The sequence below is a fragment of the Gorilla gorilla genome, chromosome 14, assembly GCF_029281585.2.
Source record: "Gorilla gorilla gorilla isolate KB3781 chromosome 14, NHGRI_mGorGor1-v2.1_pri, whole genome shotgun sequence".
NCBI lineage: Eukaryota > Metazoa > Chordata > Mammalia > Primates > Hominidae > Gorilla > Gorilla gorilla.
Genome location: NC_073238.2, coordinates 35576896 through 35600074, shown reverse-complemented (window position 1 = coordinate 35600074; position 23179 = coordinate 35576896). Strand labels below are relative to the sequence as shown.

The 23179-nt window shown below is 39.4% G+C and overlaps 2 long non-coding RNA genes and 1 pseudogene across 3 annotated transcripts; 1 reads left to right on the top strand and 2 right to left on the bottom strand.

The window, feature by feature from the left end:
- Positions 1 to 749: 749 nt before the first annotated feature.
- LOC101128781 (uncharacterized) lies at positions 750 to 8152 on the bottom strand. Of its 2 annotated transcripts, none has more exons than XR_002008533.3 (2): positions 7909 to 8152; positions 750 to 4855 (listed from the first exon to the last, which is right to left on the bottom strand). It is a non-coding gene; the product is annotated as an uncharacterized lncRNA (long non-coding RNA). The 2 variants fall into 2 exon arrangements; XR_002008534.4 differs by having other exon boundaries at positions 7788 to 8146.
- Positions 8153 to 9144: 992 nt separating this feature from the next.
- On the top strand, positions 9145 to 22205 carry LOC109029298 (putative coiled-coil domain-containing protein 144B). Its single transcript, XR_008670992.2, has 5 exons — positions 9145 to 9201; positions 12619 to 12771; positions 13484 to 13615; positions 17871 to 18062; positions 18175 to 22205. It is a non-coding gene; the product is annotated as a putative coiled-coil domain-containing protein 144B (long non-coding RNA).
- LOC109029313 (steroid hormone receptor ERR1-like) overlaps positions 11412 to 23179 on the bottom strand; it is a 33932-nt pseudogene continuing 22164 nt past the window's right edge.

Here is a 23179-nt window from a genome sequence, read left to right as displayed (position 1 = left end):
CGAAACCAAAAGGGAATTTGATGGGAAGCTTTCTTCCAGGATCTGAGGGTGAAAATGAAAACTGGGTTTTAAGATGTGCCATTGGCTTGCCCTATGCATTTCCATTACTGACTTTTTCCTAAGCGAGTAAAGCAAAGCAGCTTCTTTCTGAACATCTATTTAATTCTGTTATTCCTTGAAACCAAGTTTGTTTCTTTCCAAAAAAAATAATTTTATTAACTTTGTTTCAGAAAAGTTTTTCTCCTTCAAATATAAACACCAAGCAAATTCTTCCTAACCCTTTATTAAATCAAAAGAGCAGACACTGGTTTCAAATATTCTACAACTTTCTGGCTAAAATTCTTTGCAGTATGGTTCTCACAGGTTAACCTAGCTCCAGAAAACAACTCTTAGAGGCTTGTTTTCTTTAACTGACACATAGTATAGTTTCAAAACTCATTTAACTACACTTTAGTCTTTAACTACATTCTAGTCTTTGTGCAGAAAACAAAGGCACAGTCTCTTTAGTCCTTTTAATAAAATATGAGTTCAGTCTCCATGTAATACTGTGTACAACTACTACTGCTGCTGCTACTTAAGTCATTAGAAATTAAAATGAGCAACAATTTTTTTAAAAAGATAAAATGATGTAAAACCAAATTTTTGTTTTCGTGTCAATTGTAACAAAAAGCAGAGAAACCACAAAACACTACATATTTTATTTGCCAAGAAGATGTGTGACTATAACATGAAATAAAATCACCACAAGGTAAAATTTCCTGATTTTATTATCAAATAGTTTTTAATGCCAAAACATTTAAATCCATAGTTTGGTATATTTGTTGTAAGAATTGGTAACGATAAAATAACATTAGTACCAAAGTATCTGAAAAATGAGTTACGTAAATTTACATTTTTTTTTTTTTTTACAAATTACTAATCTACATGTTGTGAATTTATAATCAATATTAAAATTCAAAACACTAGCATGCACATTAACAACTGATTTCTAATAGTGATGAGGAAAACAGTTCTGTTACATAAAAACTGTGTTGAAAACAAAGAAAACAAAATGACTATTTGGTGAAAAAGTTTATAAAACGATTGCCTTATAATAGTACTAACATTACTGGTAGGTAATATCTCAAAAATTCAAAAAGGAGAAAGGTTCTTTTTTACCCAGAGAACTACATATATAAATCACATAGTTTTTTTTTTTAAGTTTTCAAAATGAGATATTATACATAATATTAAAAATGTCAAAATAAGACAAGATATAGGGCAGAAAAGTTAAAATATTTTAGTGAAGACCACAAGCAAAAATGTAGAAAAAAATCCTAGAATACTGATTAAGATGAAGACTAAGACAACAAATACACAGTGAATTCTGGGATTTGTGACAGCCATGCCAACAGTCACCCCTCAGTATCAGTGGGCAATGGTTAGATCTTCCTACAGATACCCAAATCCACAGATGCTCAAGTCTCTGATATAAAATGGTGTAGTACTTGCATATAACCGACGCACAGCACACCCCATACATCAAATCATATAACTGACACACAGCACAACCCTTACACTGAATCATCTCTAGATTACTTGTAATACCTAATGAATGTAAATAATATGTAAACAGCTGTTACACTGTATTGTTTCATGGAACAGCGACAAGGAAAAAAGTCTGTACGTGTTCAGTACTGATGCAATTTTTTTTTCCAGATATTTTTGATCCAAGGTTGGTTGACTCTACAGATGCCCGAATCTGGAGGGTTGACTGTACTTGAATAGTGAAATTCACTGACACAGATTTTCCTTTTCTGATTTCTGTGACACAATTAGGTGAACAGGGTATGAAACCTCCTTTTGGCAGTGCGTTTCCACAGCTCCCCCATCATTCAAAGACACATTTCCTATGCATGTACTGGAGGCACAGAACAAAAACCCAGTACAACAGAACTACCCAGAGCCTGCAACTTCACTCCAGAGAAAAACCCTTTACAATAAGATACTTTATTGGCTTCCTTAAGAGCGGGAGGCTTGTGGTGAACATATAATCATCTGAAAGGTGTTAATGCTCAAGTCAGGTGTATGGGTGGAAGGAAATTTTCCAAAAAAGGAAAAAAATAAAGATGGGGATGAGTTATGCTGGGTGAAAGAAGTCAAAGGTATACAGGATTCCACTTCTGTGACATTCTAGAAAAGGCAAAACTATAGGGAGAGAGAACAGATTAGTGGTTGCCAGAGGTTAGTGGGGAGTGTTGGGTGTGACTATAAAGGAGATTTTTGTGGGTTGATGGAACAGCTTTGTATCCTGATTGTGGTGGGGGCTGCATAAATTTATACGAGTTAAAATTCATAGAACTGTACCATCCTCCAAAAGAAGTCACTTTTACTGTATAATAATTTTAAAAACAAGTATACATTTTTTTAAAGATGGAGAGGCTAACACACTTTGCAACCTTTCCAGGTAAGGATTCATGAGACCTGAGCAGCCAGCCAGCCCAGAAATGGTTGGAACAGGAGAAAGAAGAAGAGCTCGACAGATACCCTGCCTGGGCTGGCAGCCCAGCTGCACCACACGCTGGCCAGCTGACAGCGGGCACATCCCTTCATCACCCAGTGCCTTTCTTCCCTCTTGTGAAAACGGAGATATGCTGAGAAGGTTACCTCAGCTCATCCAGGGAAAGCTTCTTCAGCTAACTAGGCTGTAGAAAGGGCCTACAGCCTAAATTTTCAAAAACAAGTTAACGCCAGAATATAAACTCCGTGAAGTAAGAGATTGTGTCGGTTTCATTCCTGCAGGTATCCCTCGTGCCTAGACAGTGTCTGGCACACAGTAGGTGCTCAACATTGACTGAATGTGAGGGAAAAACCTATGTAGTTCTATACCATGTAGACAGGATCATAAATGATCACTATTTAAATTGTGTGTGCTGCTTTCCTTGACATGAGTAACCAAGAGTCGGCTCCTTCAGGCTGATAGAAAACCCTGCTTCCTGGAAATGAGTAAATCGAAGAGATATCTGCACTTCCATGTTTGCTGCAGCTCTGTTCACAACATCCAAGATGAGAAAGCAACCCAACTGTCCATGAACAGATGAATGGACAAAGAAAATGTGGTACTTACAATAGAGTGCTATTCAGCTATAAAAAAAGAATGAGATTATGGCCAGGCGTGGTGGCTCACACCTGTAACCCCAGCACTTTGGGAGGCAGAGGCGGGTGGATCACGAGGTCAGGAGATTGAGACCATCCTGGAAAACATGGTGAAACCCTGTCTCTACTAAAAATGCAAAAAAATTAGTTGGGCATGGTGGCGCATGTCTGTAATCCCAGCTACTCGGGAGGCTGAGACAGGGGAACTGCTTGGAACTCAGGAGGTGGAGGTTGAGCTGGGACTGCACCATTGTTCTCTAGCCTGGGCAACAAGAATAAAACTCCATCTCAAAAAAAAAAAAAAAAAATGAGATTCTGTCATTTGCAACAACATGGATGGTCATTAAGTGAAATAAGTCAGGCACAGAAAGACAAACATCGCATGTTCTCATTCATTTGTGGGACCTGAAAATACACACAATTGAATCATGGAAATAAAGAGTAGAAGGATGGTTACCAGAAGATGGGTAGGGTAGCAGGGTGGTATGGGGGAGGTGGGGATGGTTAATGGGTACAAAAAAACAGGAAGAATGACTAAGACCTACTATTTGATAGCACAACAGGGTGACTACAGTCGATAATTTAATTGTAGATTTTAAAATAACTAAAAGAGTATAATTGGATTGTTTGTAACACAAAGGATGCTTGAGGGGATGGACACCCCATTTTCCCTGATGTAATTATTATACATTGTATGCCTCTATCAAAACATCTCATGTACCTCATGAATATATACATGTACACACAAAAATTAAAAAGAAAAAAAGAAAAAGAAAATTTTGCTATCTCAGCAATGGATTTCCTAGTTGGTGAAGAGATCTAGGTATACACTTCTATTTCAAGTTTAAAATGTTAAAAAAAAAAAAAAGTCTTTACAATCGTTTTGATGTGAAAACTTGGTTTTTAATTAAAAAAAAAAGCATTCCTGAAAAGGTTTATTAAAACTGGTTTTCACACCTCTTATGAAAAAGAAGTGGCTCACACTTATAATCCCAGCACTTTGGGAGGCCGAGGCAGGAGGTTCACTTGGGGCTAGGAGTTCAAGACCAGCCCGGGCAACACATGGAGACCCTGTCTCTATTAAAAAAAAAAAAAAAAAAAAGAAAAGAAAAAGAGGAATTTTGTTGTAAATGCACACATAAAGTGTTCTTAGAATTTTGGGAGAAGCTTTCACAAATAAAGAATCTCTGTCAAATGAATATATATGTAAATATATATTACCCAAATATAGCAAATATTTGCCATATTAGTAATCATTCATTCATTATATATTACAGGTATATTTTATTAAATATACATATTAAAGTACAAGTTCTAAATGTCACCTTTTCCTATAACATTTTCCCCATTCCTAATGATGTATTTCATCACAAAAAATTATACACAATGGATCTCAAATAGTTTCAGACATTTTTAACTTTATAATCTAATATTAACAGTAAACAACAAAGGATAAATTTCACTTAAATTTTAACAGGTTGAAAGAGAGGTAGCTTCAAGTCTGAGGCAAAGCATCTTACCAAGTTGGCCACTCTGCACAAGGAATCCGAGAGCTCATCAAGGATCAGCACAGTCTGGGACCCAGGTGGGGTGGAACACGCACGGTCCACAAGCAATTCTGTCTTTCTCAAGGCTTTTTCTTGTGCAGTATGAAATCCTTCATATTTCATATGAAGTATGTGCCTTCTGGGGCACTGAGCTCAGGAACTCCAAAAAGACCCTTAGAACCAAGGAATACGTCCAATTTACAACCAAAATTCAAAATTGTGCTTTTTAAATATTTACTAAAATTACTTTTGTCACAAAGCAAATCTTGACTTTCATTGGTGTATCATGTTATACCTGTGATCACGAACACCACTATCATACTCCTCATATCACCCCACATAAATTACACCAAAAATGATTTCAGAACATCATTTTTAATTTTTTTTTGAGACGGAGTCTCACGCTGTCACCCAGGCTGGAGTGCAGTGGCGTGATCTCAGCTCACTGCAACCTCCACCTCCCAAGTTCAAGCGATTCTCCTGCCTCAGCCTCCTGAGTAGCTGGGATTATAGGCGCGCACCACCACGCCTGGCTAATTTTTGTATTTTTAGTAGAGATGGGGTTTCACCATGTTGGTCAGGCTGGTCTCGAACTCCTGACCTCAGGTGATCCGCCCGCCTCAGCCTCCCAAAGTGCTGGGATTACAGGCTTGAGCCACTGCGCCCGGCCAATTTTTTTTCAATTTTTAATTATTTTTCCGAAAAACAAAAACTGAATGGTATGGGTTCAAAATCCAGCTCTGTCACTTCTACAGAACCTAAGAGTGGCCACAAGGATTAAATGAAATAATATATATATATAAAGCAGTGTTTGGCACAGAGCATTTACAGATGTTAGCCATAATTATTATTAGCTTATAACCCTGGTCATGTTATTTCTCCTCCTAGGCCTCATATTTTTTTCATCATGTACAATGGGAATGACGATACATACCTTACGGCATGGATACAGGTACTAAGTATATGTAAAGTACTAACAGCAGCATCTGACAAAGTGAGATCTCAGTACATAGCACCAATTATTCTACAACTATCAGAGAGGATGAGTTGACTATCAAGCAATAAATATTTTAGAAAAATTTAATGAACATATTAAAATCATAGGCTGAAACTGGGAGCAAATTTTATACGTTCCAAAGACATTTCAATATCTTGATAAAAACAAAAATCACTGATCTAATGGGAATGACCATTCTTTTGTTACCTATTCAATCACACTTGTTAGCACACTCAGGAAGGCAGGGAAAAAAAGCATTTAATATGCACCTACTGCATACCATGAAGTATGCCTGCTACTTCACATAGGTTCTCATTTAAATCACACAATCCTACAGAACAGAGTATCATTCTTTCACAGATCAGGCCACATGCTTTAAGAGGTTAGAAAAAACTTGTTTGAGGTCACAAATTAATATTGGGAAAGACAGAACTCGAACCCGCTCTGTACATCTGTAAAGCCCACACTTTTCCATACTTCTCTATTACAATTTATCTGTTTGAAAGTCTTCTCTCCTGAAAAGGTGAGTTTCCAGACCCAAGAGCCCTGCCCTTCATTTCTTTAACCAGCTATCCAATAGAATGTCTAACACATGGGGGAACTCAATGAAAGAAACAAGTGACTGGAGCAGATGCTAGGCTTTGTTAATCAACTTTGTAGGTGCTTAACACATAGATTTTCAGAAATATCAACAGGTAAACCTTCAGGCCTGACAAGCCCTACTGTTTCTACAAGAAGGGATGGATGAAGTTAAGCTAGCAATCTCTTTTCAAAATATATTACAAATTAAAAAAAAAAAAAAGAAAGTCAGTGGGGGCCAAAGCAGAATCAGAACCAAACACAAATGTCATCTTTATACTGATTTAATTTGATTCAAGCACAGACTACTTCCACTTCCCAGTACAACCTGCCCATATTGTTCTCCGGAATTCTAACTCTCGGATTACCAGTGACCGTAATGCTAAAAAACTGAATAAACCTTTTTTTTTCAAGGCAAAAACCAACTCTAAAATTTGAAAATCTGCTATTAGTGCCGAATATCATGATACAAAAGAGAAAAATAAAGCTAAAATTAGTTATATCTCATCTACCCAAAATCAGGCTTCCCCTCACGTCTTTCTGCTCAGCGCCTACAAGTAGTTCTCACACCAACTATGTTAATACCAACACTACATACCCTTAAGGAAGGTGGTGTAGCAAATTTCACACAAAATAATTTTAAAATCGACAAAGCTGATAACGGAGATAAAACAAGAATTATACACCCTTTAGCTCAATGCAACAATACCCTAGACTCCTCTTTATAAGGCAATACAGTATAATGAAATTTTAAAAGGCAAAAATAAAAGTAATCCTTAACTAAAATGGACAAAATGTACAAACTCCAACTAGAACAGGCATCAGGTAAGTCCTTTCCAACTTTGCCTTCCCCTCACCTTTCATTCGCTCACTGAACAATTACTGAGTGCCTACTGAATGCCAGGTACGACACTAGGCATGGTACATATAAATAAGAAGCAAACAATGCAATCTAGTGACTTCCTGGGGTAAGAAATCAAAGTGGCCAATTCCATGGCACTATATGAAGTCAGACTCGTCTCAACAGAGTTTTGTGTTTTAAAACAAGAAAGCCCAAAGCTTTGAAATAAATTAATAGGTGATGGAATTTCAGGTATCAATTAAATTACTATTACTTGACTGCAGGCAGCCTTGTCCTTGGAAAAAGACCATGTGATGCCGCCTGTGAAGGCACAGGGATAAAGAGGCCTCTTAAGACAGGCCTGTAGCGATGGAGCTAAAGGGCTTTAGCCGGGGTGCCGCTGAGTGTAGGCAGAGGGCGGGTCCTGGCAGGCCAAATTCACCGCCACTGCCAGGACGAACTATTCAGATTCACGTGGAGCAAGGGGCTAACGCAGGCAGTTCCTAGATCCAACACTCTGGGGAGAAGACCACTAAACCCGGCCCCTCAAAGCAGAGGTAACCTTGCCTGTCACTGAGAGCGCACACAAGACCCCACTGTACAAGCTGGGTTCGCTGCCTGCCTCCTCCCAGGCCCAAACAATCTCGCTCTGAGTGTCGCTGGCCGCGCGGAGCAGGGGCCGGCTTACTTCCGGGACCTAGGGGAGCTCCTCCTGCGCCGCTCACTCCGCGCTCGCCAAACGGGTCCAAGCGACTGCCCTGGAACTTGACATTGAAGGCGGCGCCCACCGAAGACGAGCTGGTGCTCACCCTTCGGGCCGGATCCCGGCTTCAAGGCTGCCCCGGCCCGCCGCCTGCGCCGCAGAGCCGCTGCTCTGGCTCCAAAGCCGCCCGGCTTTTTGGAGCACAGCGTGGTATCCCGCAGAAATCCTTTCCTCCACCGTGAGAACCCTGTCCTGGGCGCAGCAGCTTTTACCTGGAGCGCGCGCTCTGCGTTTCCAAGGCAGCGGCCCACGCTGCCCCACGTGTCGGCCCCGCCTCCGGGTCTGGGCGCGGCCTCGACGTGGGCACGTCGACGTCCAGAGAGCAAGAGCGTCGCTCCCACGCTTTCTCTGCCGCCGTCGCGGCATAGCGCCTCCTGTCTCTAGAGTAAGGAAAGGCTAGGGTTGCGCTTCCCTCCTGCTGTGACTGGCGGCGCGGGGGCAGGCAAAATCATGACATAATCGAATTCCGGTGGACATTATTTTGTGAGAGATGGTAGGTTCTTGAGTAAACAAGAAATGCCCACCATAGGCCTGAAGGAGAAGTTTCCCTTTTAACCTACTCTCTTGGTAAATTCATCCTGCACTTCTAACTCTGGTTTCTCTGTCGGATAACTTGTTTTTACTCTTGCATAGCTCATTTAAAAATTTTAGATGGAAAATAGTGAAAGCAGTCTAATGGGATTTTCCCTGCAGGGTTTCAGACTTGCTTGGGACCCATGATCCCTTTTTTCCTTCCCCTTTCTCTCTTTTGGAATGGACTGTCTGTCCTATGCCTGCCCCTGGCCCCCACTGTCTTTTAAAAGCCAATTAACTTGTCTGGTTTCACAGGATCACAGATGGAGAGAAATTTTGCCACAGGATGAATCACAGTAGGTCTCCTCTGTAACTTAAATGATGTAGATGGTAAGAAGAGTTGATGTGGAAAGTGTTAAGACTTTTGGAAATGTTGACATGGGGCGAAAATGTATTTTGCACAGGTGAAGGAAATCAACTTTGGGAACCAGAGGGCGGATTGTTACGGGTTGAGCTGTGTCTCCCCAAAAAAGTGATGAAGTCCTAACCCTTGGTACCTGTAAATGTGACCTTATTTGAAAATAGGGAGTTTGCAGATATGATTAAGATGGGTCATACTAGATTAGGGAAGCTGTCCTTGTAAGAAGAGGAAAATTTGGCTGATACAGGAGGAGGACAGCCACCTGAAGATGGAGGCGGGGACTGGAGTGATGCTGCCACCAGCTGCCAGAAGCTGGAAGCAGCAAGGCCGGATCCTCCCTTAGCCCCTTTGGAGGGAGCACGGCCCAGCTGCTGCGGTGATCTCAAACTTCCAGCCTACAGAACTGTGAGAAAGTCCATTTCTGTTGTTTAAAGCCTCCCAGTTTGTGTACTTTATTAGGGCGATCCTAGAAAACAAGTAGAGATTCAAGTCTTATTATTTTAATAATAAGATATTGATTTGTTGGCCCACAGTTTGAAAAGATGCTGAATTACGGGAGGGACAATCAGTAGTTCTAATGTTGGGATATAATCAGAAAAATTAACCTCTTATTCCCCAGAATTTCTAAACCAATAGGACTCAAGACAAATGAATGTGATCATAGGTTAGAGTGTGAATGGAATTTACATTATGTATATACGTAGAAGAGCTGGATATATAATTGTTTAGTTTTTTATATAATACCAAATTATATTTCAGAGATACTTATTTTTCTGTTTCTTGGAAACTTAGACAAGTTATTTTAGAAAAATCCTAATGATTTTTTTCTCTTCACCCACTCCCTTCTCACTAAAAAAGAATTGCTTCATTGTCATGAAAATTGAATCTAGAATCCTAAAAAAAAATCAGAATTCTTTTTTAACCACTCATTTCAAAATTATTAAAAACATTAAAATTATCAGATTTTATTGAACTCATAATTAAGCAGCTGATCATTTGGTAAACCTTGGATAAACTATTTTTCTAGTTTTACTATACCTTTTGAGATACTGTTTCAAAAGAGAAAATATAAAGAATATAAGCATAATCCCAATTAGAAGAGTCAACAGGTGCTGCTTTCTGATGCAGGGCAGTTCAATCATTATAATTCTAAATTACAAACCCTTTCGAGTCTGGCAGAAGAAAATGAATTGCCAGCACATTTTCCTCTTTCTGCTTCAATTTTTAAATTATCAATTACAAAGAGGATTTTTTTTTCTCTTTATCTTTAAAGATGTTTTCTTTTTCTTTTCAAAATTTGTTCTCTGTGTTTCCAGGTGCAGCAGTTTTTCCTGTTAGCCTTCGCATGTTAGTTGAGCCCATCAGTCCCAGACTTCTCGGACCCTGAGAGAACTTACGGTTCTTGTTCCAGTAGAAGAAAATAGCTAATCATTTGTTTGATTTGACCTGTATGATGTGATATTGAAAAATTGGTTACTAACACTTAAAAGTCTTGGAATTTCATAGAAAAATACAGATTTTTTAGTTCTTTTGCACCTTCCTGCATGGCAGTAGTCTGTGGCACTAGGCTATGATAATACAGGCTTTTCTCAGCAAGGAATGGGCTTGCTGGCTTAATGACATTACAATCACTCCATTTTCTTTCATATTTCCCTTGCTTCACTCGTTTTCATTGCTTGTCTTAGACCTGTAAATATTCAAGGTTTGGTAATGCCTTGAGTTATACAAACCAAATTTCTTAGAATTTAAAAAATTCAACATTTATCTTAAATATTTTAGTTACTGTTTTCTCATAGTATACTACCTGGATGGTGGTCAAGTGTTCTCATTCACATTTATCTTTTCCTGTCACTTTAGACTTTCTTAGCATGCAAAAAAATTCAACTTTTTAATATATTTAATTTTGTTGTTTTTTTTTCAAAGAACTAAATTCAGTTTGAACCTTAAAAGGAGAAATTAGAAAATGTTTTAGAAAAAATTTTCATTTTTTTAGTGTAAACATTATAAAAAGCATGTTGACATTTATGGGATAAAAGAGACCAACAGGTTTATTTAACATTTTAAGTTTTTTCTGACTTTATTTTTCAGTTTACTACATAGTTATAATTTTGTTTCTGTTTTAGCAAAAGGAATCATTTTACTTCCAAGAAAAACATTTTTTTGCTAAAAGTCATGTTAAAATATTTAGAAGATTCTTGTTTCATGTAAAATCTGCTCATTATAGAAAGACATTTAATATTTTACAATTAAGTAGCTAATCAGTTTTGTTTTCTCTTCTCTTGGATTATATGTGATTTATTTCAAATATATATTGTGCTTTACATAGAGAATAATCTGGGGACAACTTTGAAGCTCTAGAGTAGTTCATCAAATTATAACCATTATATGGAAGAAAATACAAGCTCCTTTGTAGAAGATGCTATTTTTTATATTGCCTCACTAACTTTTTTACTGATTCAGTGATACCTATCACTTGTTTTCTCAGCTTTGTTTGTAAATTAGATAAAAGTGAATGCCTGAAGTGCTAAGATCATCAAGAACTAATGACTCTTGATAGTGAGAGGTAGGAAAGTAGAAACAGAGTGAATAATTAGACTCCAAATAATTCATAAATGTAATTTTGGACACAAAGTTATGTTTATTCTGTAAGCAAATAATTCAGAGAGACAGCAAGTGAGAGAGAAGAATTGACTTGTTTTAATTTCTGATAACAGTAAATGGTAGGCCAAGTTTGGTGGTTCATGCCTGTAATCCCAGCACTTTGGGAGGCCAAGGTAGGCAGATCACTTGAGGCCAGGAGTTTCAGACCAGCCTGGCCAACATGGTGAAATCCTGTCTCTAAAAAATATACAAAAAATTAGCTGGGCATGATGGCACATGCCTGTAGTCCCAGCTTCTTGGGAGGCTGAGGTGGGAAGATTGCTTGATCCCAGGACGCGGAGATTACAGTGAGCTGAAGTTGTACCACTGCACTCTAGCCTGGCCAACAGAGCAAGAATATCTCAAAAAGAAAAAAAAAAAGAAAGAAAAGAAAGAAAAAAAAGAAAAAAGGAAATGGTGAAATGGCCCAACATTTGCAAAAAGAGAGGGATGAAGATGACATCTATAAGTGGCTCCCAAATCCCAGAGAATTCATGGTCTCTGTGGTTAATATTTTGCCATACTTTTACTGTCCTTTGTTACCACATTTCCTAGGTTTAGATTTAGACTGCTGGTGTTCTCTAAACTAAAATAGATTGTTATCTCAGTTATCATGCATATTGCAATGACATAGAAAAATATAGGAAATTATTTAATCTGACAACTACAATGAAGATAAAACCAATAGAAAGTCAACTTGAAACAGAAGGTCATCTAGCACATTTACTCACAATTTCTCTAAGTCCTAACACATATACCCTGTAAGTCAAAAAGAAAAAAATTCTTGGAAATAGATTGCATTGTTTTTGTTTTACTAAAGAAAATAAATTTAAAAGAATATGTCTGTATTTTAATTGAAACTTCTCAGAAACAGAAAGTCAAATCCTGCTTGTTCTCACTTACAAGTGATAGCTAAATAATGTGTACACATGAACTTCGAGTGTGGAATGATAAACACTGAAGACTTGGGAGGCTGGAAGAGTGGCGGCGGGGGGTACTGAGGAATTTCTTCATGGGTACAATGTACATTATTCGATTGACGGATGTACTAAAAGACTAGACTTCACCACTACACAATATAACCATGTAACAAAATTGCACTTGTACCCCTTAAACTTATACCCCCCAACAAAGAGTGTGCCTAATTTTTTTCAATTGGATGTTTCTCTTCTTTTCCTCAAGGGCACTGGCACTAGCACACAGAGTTGGCATGATCCATCGGGAGACACGTCCTGGGAGCCCCACAGCTTCTGACACAGGTGATAGTCTTCTCCACAGGTGGCCGAGCTATCCTTGGTGTGGACTCACGATGGAAACCTTGGAAGTGTCTCCTTGGTGAATCACTGGAATTCTTATAACCACTGACTCTCCGGGTTCTTTGGGTTCAGTGACGTTAAATTTGGTTTCTCCAAATTTAATAAGTCTCTAAAATTGTGGAAAACACAGACAAATGAAATTGCTAGTAAGGGGAATGCTTTTCCTCCTTTTCTATGTTTGTTTCCATGTGGGAGGGGCTTAATAACTATTACACTCCTGGCTTCTGTCTCCTCACTCAAAATTAGGGTGTGTGTGGAAGGAAAAGCTGGCATGTGTTGCCCAGCTCCTTCCTGGGACTTAACCAGCCCCCAGAGAGCATGTGCTCCCAGCTGTCCCTATGTGCCATAAAGTACATGTGAACAGGCCACTGAAGGTGGGTGGGGAGGGAGGAAACTGTTGGTACCCCTATACCCAAGGGTGTGTATAGAGGAGAGGGCAGGTATGGATGTTTGGGATTCAGTGTTCAAATATAAGCCATATTCTCCAACATCAGCTTTATCAGTTTTAATGGTTTATTCTGTTTCCCATTTGCTTTGTCTTTTTCGTATTTCTCAATTGCTTAAAAACCCTAGTCAGAAAGCAGGGGAGGGGGGGCGGGTTTCTGAACCCCTTAAAACCTGGATTTGGATGGATTTCAGTTCCCAACTTACAGCTAAAGCACAAAAAATGACTTCTTACTATCAGCATCATCTTGGATCCTTGAGAGTTTCTTTTTGTTCACCAACTGCAGCCCCAAAGGGAGAGTTGCTTTGTGGAGTGTCGAGTACCAGGCGGAGCACCTCTACCGCCTCATAGAGCACATAGTCCATGAGCTCAAGGACGCAGGGGTTTTCAGTCTCACCTGGAAGAATAACGTCAGCAGGTCAGTCACATCCCACAGGGATATACCTACAACTAGAATGTGAGCACCGTAAGGACAAGGATGTTGATTTTTCTTTCTGTATCACTGGAAGACATAGAGTTTGGCATGTAATAAACCTTCAATAGGTATTTGCTGAATAAGTGAACAAATGTTTGAATATGTGCAATGACCAGCCCTTATTTGTATGGAGAATTTATTTAATATCTATCTTTAAGCTCTGCCGCTCATCTTAGAAAATAAGGGAAAAAAAGCAAATGCCAATTTTGTTTATGAATTTCTAGCATTACATTCAGAAAGCAAGATTAGTAGCCTTGCACTGGTTGGTCATTGTTAATTTGACCTCAGTACTAGTTTCTAGTATTATTAACTTTTGACTTAGTAGACAAATCATTGCACCAAGAACCCTGCCTTACGTTTAATTCCCAGCACAGTGTTTTCTGTGTGGGCCTACTGTGCTCCGAATTGTGTCTTTGGAGATTTGACAAGGTGTGTCTTTAAAAACTGCTCTTAGCTAATACATGTGTGATTCAGCGAAAGAAAGCCGCACGTCGTACATTCTTTGTGTACCATGTGTTGCTCATAGCCTTTAGGGCTGCATATGCATATCTTCTTGGAAGCACTAACGTGGCTTCGAAAAAATTTTCCCCGAGCCTGTACAAAATGCGTTTTTGAAAAGTGATCAATGTCAACATCTTGAATTCAGTGAAAGAAAACAGGACACCATCTGGGTTTTTGGCACAAAGCTTGCATTTACTTTTTAAGACTAGATACATTTTCTGTACAGGCCTACTATGCTCAGAATTGTGTTTTCTGAGGTTTGACAGGATGTGTCTTTGAAAACTGCCCTTAGTTAATACATGTTGAATTCAGTGAAAGATCACGGCAAATAATAAATTATTTTTGTGCCATATCTTTCTTTTAGCATTTAGGGCTTTATGTGCATATATTCCTGAAAGCACTAACTGAGGTTTGAAATACTTTATTCTGAGCTTGTGCAAAATGTGTTTTTAAAAAGCGATCAATATCAAAATATGTTGAATTCAGCGAAAGAAAAGACCACGGCATGTAGGATTTTGGCACAAAGCTCGTGTTTACCTTTTAGGGCTAGATATTCACATTTTCTGTGTAGGCCTACTGAAAAGCCAGGGCTGCATGAGTACGCTCAGACAGTTGCAAAGCGATTCCACTCTCTCACCTTGGGGTTCACTCCCATTCCCACTATGTCCGCTGTCAGCAGGAAGAAGCCAGAGTGATTGATGGCCTTTTCCCATCTTCATAGCCTGTACCTTAAGATTAAGGTGTTATAAAACTCAAAGGGAGGGATTGAAACTGCCTTTGCAAAATTATGACTGAGACAGTGAAAGAGATCTAACCTGACTCTGCCTTGCTTGTAACCTCCTTGTTCATTCCTGGGTGTAGGCTGAACTAATGTTGGGAGAAACTTAACTTATAGTTTAAACAAAGACGGTAACAGCCCTTTCCCAAAGCAGACCTCTTTCTTGCCTGGGAACTAGATTGCCTTTCTAGGACTAACATTAGCCACAAGATTAGAAATTGTGCTTTAGGAGTCATGCAGCTGGAGGCTACAGGATTCTGACCCTCCCTAAACTGAAATGACTGGAAAGTAAATTATAAACAACCACATCAATACCACGTCCGTAAAGCAGAGACAACATCAAACTTCATTACAGAAGCCAAGCCCGACCCAAATCAAGGTCATTGGAAGCTGTGTACCAAGCACCCTGGTGAGAGTCTGGATGCTGTATCGGCTGACATACTTGTACTGCAAGTGTCATGTCAGTCTTGGGGGTGTCAGTATTACGGGTGTCATATGAGTCTTAGGGGTGTCACAGCAGTCTTGCAAGTGTCACAGCAGTCTTGCAAGTGTCATAGCAGTATTGCGGGTGTCGTATCAGTATTGCGGGTGTTGTATCAGTATTGTGTGTGTTGTATCAGTATTGTGGGTGTCGTATCAGTATTGCGGGTGTCGTATCAGTATTGCGGGTGTCGTATCTGTATTGCGGGTGTCACATCAGTATTGCGGGTGTCACATCAGTATTGCGGGTGTCACATCTGTATTGCGGGTGTCACATCTGTATTGCGGGTGTCATATCAGTATTGCGGGTGTCATATCGTATTGCGGGTGTCATATCTGTATTGCGGGTGTCATATCTGTATTGCGGGTGTCATATCTGTATTGCGGGTGTCATATCAGTATTGCGGGTGTCATATCAGTATTGGGGGTGTCATATCAGTCTTACAGGTGTCATCGGTATTGCAGGCATCACATCAGTCTTACGGGCATCATATCAGTATTATGGGTGTCATATGAGTCTTAGGAGTGTCATATGAATCTTGTGGGTGTCATATGAGTCTTATGGGTGTCATATCTGTATTGCGGGCGTCACATGAGTCTTATGGGCATCATAGCCCTCTTGCAGGTGTCATCTGTATTGTGGGCATCACATCGTCACATCAGTCTTGTGGGTGTCACAGCAGTCTTATGGGTGTCACAGTAGTCTTGTTGGTGTCACATCTGTATTGCGGTATCACGTTTGTATTGGGGTGTCACATGTGTATTGCAGGTGTTATATGAGTCTACGGCTGTCATGTCAGTATTGTGGTCATCATATCAGTCTTACGGGTGTCATATCAGTATTACAATATGTCATGATATGTCACACCAGTATGACACCTCTTCCGAAAACACCCTCACAGACATACCTAGACATAGTGCTTTAGCAGCTCTCTGTGTATCCCTTAATCCAGTCATGTTGACACCTAGACTTAACTATCACAGTAATTCATGGCAAAAATTTTAGAATTTTTAAACATTGTATAATGAAAGCTGGGCAACATAGCCAGACACTGTCCCTACAAAAATATTTTTAACAATTAGCTGGTCGTGGTGGGATGCATGTGTAGTTCCAGTTACTCTGGAGGCTGAGGTGGGTGGATCTTTTGAGCCCAGGAGATTGAGGCTGCAGAGCTAGGATCGTGCCACTGCATTCCAGCCTGGGCAACAGTGTGAGGCTCTCTCAAAAACCAATCAGCAGTACTAATATTCTTAGGAATAAATTTAACCAAGGTACCAGACTTGAACATGGAAAATGTCAAAACATTGCTGAAATAAATTCAAGAAAGCATAAATAAATGGAAAGACACTTCATGTTCATAAACTAGAAGACACTAATTTTTAAGATGGCAGTACTACACAAAGCAATCTACAAATTTATTGCAATTCCTGTTAAAATCCCAAAGTCCTTTTGGCAGAAATCCACAAGCTGATCCTAACATTTACATGAAATTTCAAGGGATCCAGAATAGCCAAAATAATGTCAAAAAAATGACCAACTCAGAGGCTCACATTTCCAAATTTCAAATCTTACTACAAAGCAACAGCAATAAAAACAGCATGATGCTGGCATAAGGACACACGTATAGATCAATGGAACTGAATGTTGAGTCCAGAAATAAACCCATACTTCTATGATCTTTTTTTTTTTTGGCAGGGAGACTCACTCTGTCTCCCAGGCTGGAGTACAGTGGCACGATTATGGCTCACTGCAGCCTCTATCTCCTGGGCTCAAGTGATCCTCCTGCCTCAGCCTACCAAGTAGCTGGGACTACAGGTATGCACCACCACACCTGCCTAATTTTTTAATTTTTTTGTAGAGGTGGAGTCTTGCTATCTTGCCCAGGCTGGCTTGAACTCCTGGCCTGAAGTGATACTCCCCTCTTGGCCTCCCAAAGCATTGAGATGATGGGTGTGTGCTACCACGTCTGGCCTGTTGATTTTTAAAAATGGATTTTTTTTCTTTTCTGTCTTTTTTTTTTTTTTTTTTGAGGCAGGGATTCACTCTGTTGCCCAGGTTGGAGTGCAGTGGTGTGAACACGGCTTACTGCAGCCTCAACCTCCCAGGTTCCAGCAATCCTCCCTCTTCTGTCTCCCGAGTAACTAGGACTACAGACATGAACCACCACACTCAGCTAATTTTTAAATTATTTGTAGAGACAGGTTTCCTTGAGTTGCCCAGACTGGCCTCAAACTCCTGGGTTCAAGCAAGCCTCCAACCTCAGCCTCTCAAAGTTCTGGGATTACAGGCATGAGCCACCACCTCCAGCCTGGAATCGTTTTCATCATTACATTCTGATGTTTGTTGCTAGTGTCTAGAAATACAACAGATTACCATGTGTTGACATTTTGTGCTGTAACTTTGCTGAATTTATTCACTAGTTTTAATAATTGAATAAGGAGGAGCAGCGAGGACGGCGTGGGCTGTGGAGCCGAGCACAATGACAGCGCCTTCCTGGAGCCTGGGTACGACGTCTGCCTGGAAGATCTTGGCGATCTCCACAGAGCTGCCTGGAGAGGCATAGTCCCCAGAGTGGAGCTCATCCTCATGCTCAGGGACCCTGGCTTGGACAAGAGAGACAAGAAGAAGAGGTAATGGGCCGGGCGGGGGCTGGGAGGGTGGGGAACTGGGAGAAGCCCTTTCCCTGGGGGATGGGGTGGGGTGCGCCCTCCTGTCACCGGCCCAGCTTTCTCGCCCCCGCAGGTCCCGCAGCACCTGGGATGTGGAATCCCTGGAGGAGTCACAGGGCCCAGGCCGCTTCATGAGCCCCCAAAACGAAAACCACACGCAGCTGTGATTTCCCTATTTCTCCTGATTTCCCTCTTTCTCCTGATTCCAACTGCATCTTTATATCTAAACATTTTTGGCTTACCACACGGGGAGCTAAAAAAGCAACTCTTACCTGATATGTACTCAGAGGTGCTCTGGGTTTTAAACTGTCCATCACACAAGCCAAACCAGACTCCACAAAACAGGAACCAGGAACCTAAGTAGTTCCATTGTTTTGTGCTCAAAAACACGGGGTGCTGTATCCCGAGTTCTGAAGCAACTGAAATCTATGTTGTCACTTGTAATACTAGTGAGAGGATGACTGGAGTAAGCTATTTTGTTCTGCAGCAGAAGACTCTTGTGATCAAATTGATACCTCAGGTAAACTGTTGGAGTTATTTTCAAACCTTCATAAAAGCATGGCCAGTTAAGGTTGTGTCCAGATTCAAATAGAGTTTGTACCAGGTCAAAAAGAGTCTCGTACTGTTTATTTGGTTGTAGAGAAGAGAAAATTAAGTTTCTTTACCTATGACTTCTCTCATGTTTCTCTGGAGGGCTCTCTTAGAGACTATTTCAACAAATATGACATTTTCCCTTCCTTTGGCTGCGGTTGTGAGAGCCTGGATGAAACCAACTGGCTCTGGAATGTTCCTGTATCAATATTTGCCAGTAGTCAAATCTTCACAAGCTGTTTTTCCTGTTGTTATTGAAATCATTTCCATTTCTGGCTCCATCCTCCCCAAATTCCCAATGCTCTCTTTAATGTCTTTGCACACTGGATCCATCATATAATTGTGATTAGCAGCTGGAACTGACAGAATATATGAAAATATCTTGCTTTTCTCAAACTGCTGAGCCACCTCTTCATGACACTTGGCTGTAGCTTCTGCCTCTCCTGACAGGATATAGGAGCAAGGACTGTTAAAGGCTGCCATGCACATTCTTCTGGAGAAGGACACTACAGCCTTCGAGATTTCTGTTCTCGGAATCTATAAAGGCTCTAAAAAATGAAGTATATATCTTCTAAAAATAAAAAATAAATAAATCATAACTGCATACAACTAGATCTAGTACATACTGCACTATTGTAATGATCTCACAGCCACCTCCTGTTGCTATTGCAGTGAACTCAATTGTTGCAGGTATCCACTTAAAACGCCAAGTGATGCTCATCATCTTCACAGATGCAGTTCATCTTGCCAGCAAACCATGTTTCATAGTGAAAGTGACCTCTCGTGGTACTCATGTAGTTTTCTTTTTAAAATTATTTGTATGAGGCATAGTAGGTATATATTTATAAAACACATGAGATATTTTGACAGAGGCATACAATCAATGCATAATAATTATATCAGGGTAAATGGGTATTCATCATCTCAAACATTTATCATTTCTTTGAGTTACAAACATTCCGATTATACTGTTTTATTTTTAAATACAATAAAATATTGTTGACTGTAGTCACACTGTTCTGCTATCAAGTAGTAGATCTTATTCATTTTATCTAACTATATATTTTTTACCCATTAACCATCCTCACTTATCCCCAACGCCCACTACCCTTCCCAACCTCTGGTAACCTTCATTCAATTCTCTATGTTCATGAGTTTCATTGTTTTAATTTTTAGCTCCCACAAATGAATGAGAAGTCTTTCTGTGCCTGGCTTATTTCCCTTGACATAATGACCTCTAGTTCCTTCAGTGTTGTTGCAAATGACAGTATCTCATTCTTTTCTATGGTTGAATAGTGCTCCATTGTGGGGGGGTGTGTATATATATGTGTGTGTGTATATCTCACATCTTCTTTATCTGTTTGCCTGTTGATGGTCACATAGCTTGCTTCCAAATATTGGTTATTGTGAATAGTGCTGCAGTAAACTTGGAAGTACCAATCTCTCTTGGACATACTGATTTCCATTCCTTTGGATAAATACCCAAATGCTCTCTTTAACATCTTTCCACACTAGATCCACCATATAATTGTGCATAATAGCAGCTGGAACTGACAGGATATAGAGAAATATGCTGCTTTTCTCAAACTGCTGAGCCACCTCTTCATGATACTTGGCTATAGCATCTGCCTCTCCTGATGGGGTACAGGAGCAAAGACTGTTAAAGGGGGATTGCTGGATCATACGGCAGTTCTTTTTTAGTTTTTTGAGGAAGCTCCATGCTGTTCTCCATAGTGGTTGTACTTATTTACATTCCCAACAACAGTGTATGAGGGTTCCCTTTTCTCTATATCCTTGCCAGCATTTGTTGTTGCTTGTCTTTTGTATCAAAGCGCTTTCTAGTGGGGTGAGATGTTATCTCATTGTAGTTTTGATTTGCATTTCCTTGATGATCAATGATGTTGAGCACCTTTCTATATACCTATTTGCCATTTGTGTGCCACTGTGTGCCTGTTTGCCATTTCTTCTTTTGAGAAATGTCTATTGAGATATTTTGCCCATTTTAAAATCAGATTATTAGATTTTTTTTCCTATTGAGTGGTTTGATTTCCTTATATATTCTGGTTATTAATCTCTTGTCAGATGGATAGTTTGCAAATATTTTCTCCCATTCTGTGGGTTATCTCCTCACTTTGTTGATTGTCTCCTTTGCTGTGTAGAAGCTTTGGAGTTTGACATGATTCTATTTGTCTATTTTTGCTCTGGTTTGTGCTTCAGGGGTATTACTCAATAAATCTTTGCCCAGACCAATGTTCTGAAGTTTCCCAAATGTTCTCTTTCAGTAGATTCATAGTTTGACATCTTAGATTTAGGTCTTTAATGCATTCGATTTTTTGTGTGTGATGAGAGACAGAGGTCTAGTTTCATTCTTCTAAATATGGATATCCAATTTTCTCAGCACCATTAATTGAAGACACTGTCTTTTCACCAATGCATGTTCTTGGTATTTTTGTTGAAGTGAGTTCCCTATAGAGGTATGCATTTATTTCTGTCCTCTCTATTCTGTTGCACTGGTCCATGTGTCTTTTTTTATGCCAGTTACCATGCTGCTTTGGTTACCATAGCTCTGTAGTATAATTTTAAGTCAGGTTATGTAATTCCTTCAGTTTTGTTCTGCTCAGAATGGCTTTGGCTATTCTGGGTGTTTTCTGATTCCATCAGAAAGTTTTAGGATTATTGTTTCTATTTCTGTGAAGAATATCACTGGTATGTTGATAGGGACTTCATTGACTCTGTAGATTGCTTTGCATAGGATGGACATTTTAACGATATGGATTCTTCCAATCCATGAAAATGGAATATTTTTTTCAATTTTGTCTCCTCTTCCATTTCTTGAATCAATGTTTTATAGTTCTTACTGTAGAGGTCTTTCACTTCTTAGGTGAAGTGTATTGCTACATATCTTATTTTGTTTGAGCTATTGTAAATGACATTAGTTTCTGATTTCTTTTTCAGATTGTTCAATGTTGGTATATACAAGGGCTACTGATTTTGTATGTTTATTTTTTATCCTGCAACTTTACTGAATTTGTTTATCAGTTCTTAGGGAGAGTCTTTAGGTTTCCCAAATATAAGATTATATCATCTTCAAACAAGGGTAATTTTACTTTTTCCTTTCCAAATAGATCCCCTTTGTTTCTTTCTCTTGTCTCAGTGCTCTAGCTAGGACTTCTTGTTTTTTTCATCATGTTTAATTTAATAGTGTAAATCATAGAACCCAAAGAAAGTACCACTAGTGATGCATAAAGTGCTTCCAAGAAGCAGAGAAATAACATAACAATATAAGAAAAAGCTGATTTGCTTGATATGTACCACAGTTTGAGGTCTGTAGCTTTGTCTGCATTTTTAGAAAGATGATTCATCTCAGAAACACATGAAGTAAACTTATAGTATTGATAAATTCAGTACAGTACTGTAAATATACTTTATCTTCCTTATAATTTTCTTAACATTTCCTTTTCTCTAGCTTACTTTTGTACAAATATAGTATATAATACATAAAACACACAAAATGTGTGTTCATTGACTGTTTATGTTATGGGTAAGGCTTCTCATCCACAGTAAGCTTAAATTAGTAGTTAAGTTTTGGGGAGTCAAAAGTTATATGTGAATTTCTGTGATGTCCCTACTCCCCAGATTGTCCAAGGGTCAACTGTACTTAAAAAAAATTAGAATGAACCATGTGGGATTGAATTGAAATAGAAAGTATCAGCAAAAACTCATGGTTTTGAATATATTTTGACACTGAAATGTGGATTAATGTAAGCATGTATGCCTGCGTATTTATGTATATCCATATATTTCTCTGCTTTGTTCATGGAGTAGGTCTGTGAGCAATGACAATCCCAATGCAGATATCCACACCTACCTCAACTAGTGGCCAGAATTTGGTTTCTAAATACCATTCTCCCCCAGAAGAAATCTAGTCTTCTAGGAAAATAGCTGATTTCAGATCTGGGGCCGAGAAATAGATGATAAGCTTGGAACATCGTGTGCCATAAAATAAAGAAATATTTAAATGATGGCAATGAATTGATGTCCAAAAGACATGAAATCAGCTTGAAATGGTGACCACTGGCTGAGTCTGGGAGTATTCGAGCACCAAAAGTATATTTTCCCTTCTCTCCTGTTTATTGCTTTTGTTTTGTTTCATTTTTTAATCCATGTAGAAGGCATGAAAGAATAAGAAAATCATCATGTGGCCACCATCATCATTATTAATTCAAGTAAGAATCATCAAGCAGCCAGGCCCAGTGGCTCGTGCCTATAATTCTGGCACTTTGGGAGACTGAAGGGAGCTGATCCCTTGAGCCCAGGAGTTAGAGATACAAGCCTGGGCTACATGGCAAAACCCCATCTCTACAAAAAATACAAAAATTAGCCAGGCATGATGGTGCATGCCTATAGTCCTAGCTACTTGGGAGGCTGAGGTGGGAGGATTGCTTGAGCCTGGAAGATTGAGGCTGCAGTGAGACAAGATTGTGCAA